This window comes from Oncorhynchus kisutch, linkage group LG11 (genome assembly GCF_002021735.2).
Source record: "Oncorhynchus kisutch isolate 150728-3 linkage group LG11, Okis_V2, whole genome shotgun sequence".
Lineage (NCBI taxonomy): Eukaryota > Metazoa > Chordata > Actinopteri > Salmoniformes > Salmonidae > Oncorhynchus > Oncorhynchus kisutch.
Genome location: NC_034184.2, coordinates 11,043,356 through 11,051,943, shown reverse-complemented (window position 1 = coordinate 11,051,943; position 8,588 = coordinate 11,043,356).

The following is an 8,588-nucleotide window of genomic DNA, read 5'->3' as shown; positions in this document are numbered from 1 at the left end:
TCTATGGTGATTATATGGCTGTGTGCTCCATTTTATACACCTGTCAGCAACGGGTGTGGCAGGAATAGCCGAATCCACTCATTTGAAGGGGTGTCCACATACTTTTGGAGGACAATACAGTGGCTCTTTGTTAATGTATATATTTAATCATACCAGATTATTTTTTCAGTAGATTGAAGTTCATTTGGTTTATGTGTATACTTTATCAAGATGATCTTACAGATGATTTTACCATGACCATTATCCTTTACATATGCTTAAATCAGTGATTTTGACTAAAACATTTCATTTGGTTATTTCAGGCGGAATTGGCAATGTATAGACCTTTAAACTCAATTAGTGTAATAACGTATATACTTAATGTCAGTAGTTTTGTTCAGTGTCTCTTGCACAAGTGTAGCCCTGGTTTAAGTGAGTTTTACTAAATAGTTACAAGGGCAGAGCTGCTTTTATCAACGTATTGTACATAGCCACAGGTGTAAACCAGGTTCGCATGGGTATATTACGGCAGAAGTGCAGGTTTGTAGGCCTGGTTTGTATGAATGTTGCAACTTGGACACGAGGGTAAACCTGTTTTATGAGTTAAGCTTTATACCCATGAATTTACCTGGTTTATTTGAGTAATAAGATGTACCAGGCTAATACAGGTAATGGGTCTGAATGGATGTCAATTGTCCCTTCAAATCCTTTCTGGCAGTGACGTAGTCAATGCACTAAACCTCAGGTCCAGGTTGAGTCCCAAGTCACTTGGCATTGCTAAAAGCTGTGGCCCAATCATCTTTGAAGCTATATTTAGTAAGGTAGAAAGCTAAGTAAGGCTAGACTGCTAATACAGTAGCTATGTAACATTTGCTCTTGTAGCTAGCATATTGAATCATGCAAGAGAGAAAGACTCGAGTTGAGTCACAAAAACCGTAACTTGAATCAGAGTTGTTACGAACCGGCTCATAGCCCGTAACAAAGAGGGAGACAACGTAAAGATAAAGAAATCAAACATATTTATTAAAGTAAACTATATCCAAGTAGAAATGTTGTGTGTAGTCAGCAGTGTAAGTGAGTGGATGCGTGTATAGATGGTGATAATGAGGGGTGTTGAGAGGTGCCAAAACAAACACAAAGAAGCCCCAAAATGCCACAACCAAAAACAGGAGTGTGTCTGCGTGGAGAGTCTCCTCAATGTATGGGGGGGAAGGTGTATTTATCCCCGGGACACACCCAAGCCCAGGTTTGTCACATTTCACTGACCCTCCCGGCTACGCCTACCGACATCCTATTAAGGAAAACAAGAGCAAAGATAAATCATTCGGCAGACAGAGTGGGAGTGTCATCACAGTGAAGTCCGGGACTCGAGTACTACAACACCGCTTTCTGGTAACAAGTTTGTGGTAGAAAAAAAGTGAATGAGCCTGAGGCAAATGAGTGATACCACTGTTCCATGATTTTATCTGTGAATTGGTTATGGTACACAGGTCAGATGTCACAGGACTAAGACATGCAACTAACAAGGTTGGGTGTGCAAGGGATAGTTGGATATAGGTAAATGTTGGTGGCTTGGCAGAATACAGGCTTTGAAAAACTGGGTAATGGCTGAGATAGAACTGGAGTCTATGGGGAACAAATAGGGCTTTATAGGGCTAGGGTATGGGTGTAGTGGGACATTAGGGCTAGGATGTGGGTGTATTGGGACATTAGGGCTTGGATATGGGTGTATCAGGACTTGATTGTATCAATATTAGGGTTATTGGAATGTGGGTGTTGGGGGTTAGGGCATTGGACTGGGGTGTGTGGGTAATTGGGTTTAGGTGTGTTGGTAAGTGGGCTGAGGTACATACACTACCTGTCAAAAGTTTTAGAGCACCTACTCATTCAATGGTTGTTCTTTATTTTTTACTATTTTCTACATTGTAGAATAATAGTAAAGACATCAAAACTATGAAATAACACATATGGAATCATGTAGTAACCAGAAAAGTGTTAATCAAATCAAAATATATTTTATATTTGAGATTCTTCAAATAGCCACCCTTTGCCTTGATGACAGCTTTGCACACTCTTGGCATTCTTTCAACCAGCTTCACCTGAAATGCTTTTCCAACAGTCTCGAAGAAGTTCCCACATTTGATGAGCACTTGTTGACTGCTTTTCCTTCACTCTGCGGTCCGACTCATACCAAATCATCTCAATTTGGTTGAGGTCGGGGGATTGTGGAGGCCAGGTCATCTGACGCAGCACTCCATCACTCTCCTTCTTTGTAAAATAGCCCTTGCACTGCCTGGATGTGTGTTAGGTGATTTTCCTAAATGATAGTCCCACTAAGCGCAAACCAGATGGGATGGTGTATTGCTGCAGAATGCTGGGGTAGCCATGCTGGTTAAGCGTGCCTTGAATTCCAAATCAATCACAGACAGTGTCACCAGCAAAGCACCCTGACACCATAACACCTCCTCCTCCATGCTTTACGGTGGGCAAAACACATGTGGAGATCATCTGTTCATCACACCACTTCTCACAAAGACACGGCGGTTGGAACCAAAAATCTAATTTCCATTGCTCGTGTTTCTTGGCCCAAGCAAGTCTCTTCGTCTTATTGGTGTCCTTTAGTAGTGGTTTCTTTGCAGCAATTCGACCATGAAGGCCTGATTCACGCAGTCTCCTCTGAACAGTAGATGTTGAGATGTGTCTGTTACTTGAACTCTGTGAAGCATTTATTTGGGCTGCAATTTCTGTGGCTGGTAACTCTAATGAACTTATCCTTTGCAGCAGAGGTAACTCTGGGTCTTCGATTCCTGTGGCGGTCCTCATGAGAGCCAGTTTCATCATAGCGCTTTATGGTTTTTGCGACTGCACTTGAAGAAACTGTCAAAGTTCTTCACATTTTCTGTATTGACTGACCTTCATGTCTTAAAGTAATAATGGACTGTCATTTCTCTTTGCTTATTTGAGCTGTTCTTGCCATAATATGGACTTGGTCTTTTACCAAATAGTGCTATCTTCTGTATACCCCCCTACCAGACACAACTGATTGGCTCAAACACATTAAGAAAAAAGAAAATCCATTAATTAACTTTTAAGTAGGCACACCTGTAAATTGAAATGCATTCCAGGTGACTACCTCATGAAGCTGGTTGAGAGAATGCCAAGAGTGTGCAAAGCTGTCATCAAGGCAAAGGGTGGCTATTTGAAGAATCTCAAATATAAAATATATTTTGATTTGTTTAACACTTTTTTGGTAACTACATGATCCCATATTTGTTATTTCATAGTTCTTATTTCAATGTAGAAAATAGTACAAATAAAGAAAAACCCTTGAATGAGTAGTGTTCTAAAACTTTTGACCGGTAGTGTACACTACATGATGTGGACACCGGCTCATTCCAAAATCATTAACAATAATATGGAGTTGGTACCCCCTTTGCTGCTATAACAGCCTCCACTCTCCTGGGAAGGCTTTCCACTAGATGTTGGAACATTAATGAGGGGACTTACTCCCATTCAGCCACAAGAGCATTAGTGAGGTCGGACACTGATGTTGGGCGATAAGGCCTGGCTCGCAGTCTGTTCCAATTCCTCCCAAACGTGTTCAATGGGGTTGAGGTCAGGGCTGTGTGCAGGCCAGTGTAGAGAAATGCTATTTCTTATGCAGGTGACCAACCTATGGCTAATAAAGGGCTACAACTCAAAGTAGAGCCTGTGGGGTCCCCTACAGGATAGCTCCCGCATTACACTAATTGCCAAAACCAGCGCACACACACATAATCTCCTTTGTAGCTGAACATTGTGTGCCCGAAGAGGATTCTACGATGACGGACAGACAACTGAGCCAATGGCGGAAGACTACAGACTACACCCCAGCTGAACCAATCCAAAGATCCGATCTTCCAGAATCAACCTACTTTCTGTTCTATATATTAGTGGTGTACTGATTGTAACGGTCTCTTTGTCTGCAGTTCCGTACGAACCAGCGGGAGAGCCGTAATTACGCTGTTCTAGATATCTTCACTCTGAATAAACTGTCGCTTGTCATACAATTTACCACCTTGTCTGAATCGATCCTTGACCGACTCGCCCGTCTACATATCTAATTTCTAACACCAGTCATGTTCTTCTGCACCGATCTCCACAAACCATTTCTGTATGGACCTCGCTTTGTGGACAAGGGTATTGTCATGCTGAAACAGTAAAGGGCATACCCCTTAGTCAGTTAGGATCACCAGTTTATTTTAAGAATGCAAAATGTCAGAGTAATAGTAGAGAGAATGATGTATTTCACCTTTAATTTCTTTCATCACATTCCCAGTGGATCAGAAGTTTACATACACTCAACTAGTATTTGGTAACATTGCTTTTAAATTGTTTAACTTGGGTCAAACGTTTCGAATAGCCTTCCACAAGCTTCCCACAATAAATTGGGTGAATTTTGGCCCATTCCTCCTGACAGAGCTGGTGTAACTGAGTCAGGTGTGTAGGCCTCCTTGCTCACACACGCAGTTTCAGTTCTGCCCACAAATTTTCAAATGGTATTGAGGTTAGAGCTTTGTGATGGCCACTTCAATACCTTGACTTTGTTGTCCTTAAGCCATTTTGCCACAAATTTGGAAGTATGGTTGGGGTCATTGTCCATTTGGAAGACCCATTTGCGACCAAGCTTTAACTTCCTGACTGATGTCTTGAGATGTTGCTTCAATAGATCCATAACATTTTCCTTCCTCATGAAGCCATCTATTTTGTGAAGTGCACCAGTCCCTCCTGCAGCAAAGCATCCCCACAACATGATGCTGCCATCATCCCTGTGCTTCATGGTTGGGATGGTGTTCTTCAGCTTGCAAGCATCCCCCTTTTTCCTCCAAACATAACAATGGTCATTATGGTCAAACAGTTCTATTTTTGTTTCCTCAGACCAGAGGACATTTCTCCAAAAAGTACAATCTTTGTCCCCATGTGCAGTTGCAAACTGTGGTCTGGCTTTTTTATGGCGGTTTTGGAGTAGTGGATTCTTCCTTGCTGAGCGGCCTGTCAGATTATGTCGATATAGGACTTGTTTTACTGTGGATATAGATACTTTCGTACCCGTTTCCTCCAGCGTCTTCACAAGGTCCTTTGCTGTTGTTCTGGGATTGATTTGCACTTTTCGCACCAAAGTACGTTCATCTCTAGAAGACAGAACGCGTCTCCTTCCTGAGCGGTATGACGGCTGTGTGGTCCCATGGTGTTTATACTTGTGTACTATTGTTTGTACAGATGAACCTGGTAACTTCAGGCGTCTGGAAATTGCTCCCAAGGATGAACCAGACTTGTGGAGGTCTACAAATTATTTTCTGAGGTTTTGTCTGATTTCTTTTGATTTTCCCATGATGTCAAGCAAAGAGGCACTGAGTTTGAAGGTAGGCCTTGAAATACATCCACAGGTACACCTCCAATTGACTCAAATGATGTCAATTAGCCTATCAGAAGCTTCTAAATCCGTGACATCCTTTTCTGGAATTTTCCAAGCTGTTTAAAGGCACAGTCAACTTAGTGTATGTAAAATTCTGACTTACTGGAATTGTGATACAGTGAATTATAAGTGAAATAATCTGTCTGTAAACAATTGTTGAACAAATTACTTATGTCATGCTCAAAGTAGATGTCCTAACCAACTTGCCAAAACTATAGTTTGTTAACAAGAAATTAGTGGAGTGGTTGAAAAACGAGTTTTAATGCCTCCAACCTAAGTGTATGTAAACTTCCGACTTCAACTGTATAGTGTACATACTGAGGCTGGGGAATAGGGGTAAATGATTGTTAATTGTATTACAGGCAGAGCAATGCTTGTTCCCACATGCCACAATTGTGACTGAAAATAAAACATACTTTTTTACATTCTGCTCACTCAAAAGGTTTGTTTCTTTAAATAATATGGATTACATGTAAGAGTCACTAATTGCAAATTATTTGCATAGTGGCATGTCTGGGAAATGTTTTGGAGAATAAAGAATAATAGAGAATAAGAGCACCTCCTCCCAGCTGCCTACTGCACTGAGGCTAGGAAACACTGTCGCCATCGATAAATCCATGATAATCGAGAATTTCAATAAGCATTTCTCTACGGCTGGCCATGCTTTCATCCTGGCTACCCCAACCCCAACCCCGTTCAACAGCTCTGCACTCCCCGCAGCTACTTCCCCAAGCCTCCCCAGCTTCTGCTTCACCCAAATCCAGTTAGCAGATGTTCTGAAAGAACAAATAGCATCACTACAACTACAAATACCTAGGTGTCTGGCTAGACTGTAAGTTCTCATTCCAGACTCATATTAAGCATCTCCAATCCAAAAATAAATCTAGAATCGGCTTCCTATTTCACAACAATGCCTCCTTCACTCACGCTGCGAAACATACCCTCGTAAAACTGACTATGCTACCGATTCTCGACTTCGGCGAGGTAATTTACAAAATATCCTCCAACACTCTACTCAGCAAACTGGATGTAGTCTATCACAGTGTCATCTGATTTGTCACCAAAGTCCAATATACCACCCTCGCTACATATTCATCGCCAGACCCACTGGCTCCAGGGCATCTATAAGTCTTTGCTAGGTAAAGCTCCGCCTTTTCTCAGCTCACTGGTCACCATAACAACACCCACCCGTAGCACGCAGTCCAGCAGGTGCATCTCAATGGTCATCCCCAAAGCCAACACCTACTTTGGCCGCCTTTCCTTCCAGTTCTCTGCTGCCAATCACTGGAACGAATTGCAAAAATCGCTGAAGTTTGAGACTTATTTCTCCCTCACTAACTTTAAGCATCAGCTATCTGAGCAGCTTACCGATAACTGCAGCTGTACACAGCCAATCTGTAAATAGCCCATCCAACTACCTACCTCCTCCACATATTGTTTTTATTTACTTTTTTTGCACACAGTATTTCTACTTGCACATCATCATCTGCACATCTATTCCTCCAAGGTTAATTTGCTAAATTGTAATTACTTCGCTACTATGGCCTAACCTCCTTACTCCATTAGCACACATTGCATATTGAGTTTTTGTGCTATTGTGTTATAGACTGTACTTTTGTTTATCCCATGTGTAATTCTGTTTTGTTGTTTATTGTCGCACTGCTTTGCTTTATCTTGGCCAGGTCGCAGTTGTAAATGAGAACTTGTTCTCAACTGGCCTACCTGGTTAAATAAAGGTGAAATATATAAAAAATAAAAATAAACGCCAAATCCTGACTCTGCTATCAGCATGACTAGTGGCAATTTTAGCATGTAATCTTGGTGGGGCGAAAATTGGTTGGATGCATGCCAGAAAACTACACAACACTAAACAATACATTAATTGCACTATAACGGTGACAAATGGTGCCCACAAACGGCCTACATTAAAGCTGTCCCAAACATCTTACAACTGCTACACCTGGCTATCAGCGGAGCTTTGTCTGGCAGCAAAACAGTTCATTCAGCCTCATTTATTACCTTAAAAAACACAGCTGATATGGCTGACTTGCTTAAATAAATGGGGTTTCTAATGACATTTGAGATGTACAAACTATTGCATAAGGGGAAGACAAGCAGATAAGAGGCAATCCGTAATTTTATTAAGACATTAATGAGCGAGCTAATAGTCAATATAACTTTGTATAGTGAATATAATATATAGTCAATAGTCAATATAATAATTTGTTTAGCACTTTTGAAATATACAGCAACAGAATTCAGAACATGGGCCTTTCTTACAGTGTTCTCCCTGTACACCAAGTCAGAACCATAGGATAAATAAAGGGAGCATATAAGCAGAATATGAAAGCTCTTACAATATTCGATGATTACATTTCTCAAAAACAGGTTATAGGCTACATGTGCACCACCAAGTCAGAACAGTAGGTGAAATTAAGAGGGGTAAATAGACCAAATTATTAGGGTGAGGCACATGGGCTATTAACAGATTACTACACAACATACACTTAGTATTACTTTCTTAGCTACAGTATTCATATCTCCCTGGCATATTACATAATTTATGCAGCAGCATACAATGCATTTTTGGACACACCTTGTTGTGCTATGCTCACTTGAACAGGAAGGTGGCTTGGCGGTCCATCGTGGGCAAATTCTGTCATCAAAGTCTGGCATTCTCTGGATTTATGATGCTTTCAAAACAACTGGGAACAAGGAAAAAACAAGGTTGAATCATAATAATGTCATTGATCTTCAGGTCGTAGCTCTAGAAAGTAGACGAATTTACAATTCCGAGTTGGAGGACCGTTCAAAACATATTTTCCTAGTCGTAGCTCGTTTATTCCCAACTTCCCAGTTGTCTTGAACTCACTGAAGTCAGGTTTTCACAGTTCCGAGTTAACAGTTGTTGTGAGAGAGGCACAAATCATGCTTCATTGACAGCATGGACAATGTTGAATGTTTATCATTTTAAACTTGGAAAAGAGCCCCTTAATCACAGATTTGGGACCACACAGCCACTCCACTGAATAGCAGGATAGTGATTGCTTTGCAATGCTTGCAGTTAGCCACTGTCACTGATTCCTTCCAAACCACTTGTCATGAAAGGGGAAAGGGGATACCTATCCATGACTCTCCTGGTCGAGGATCCAAA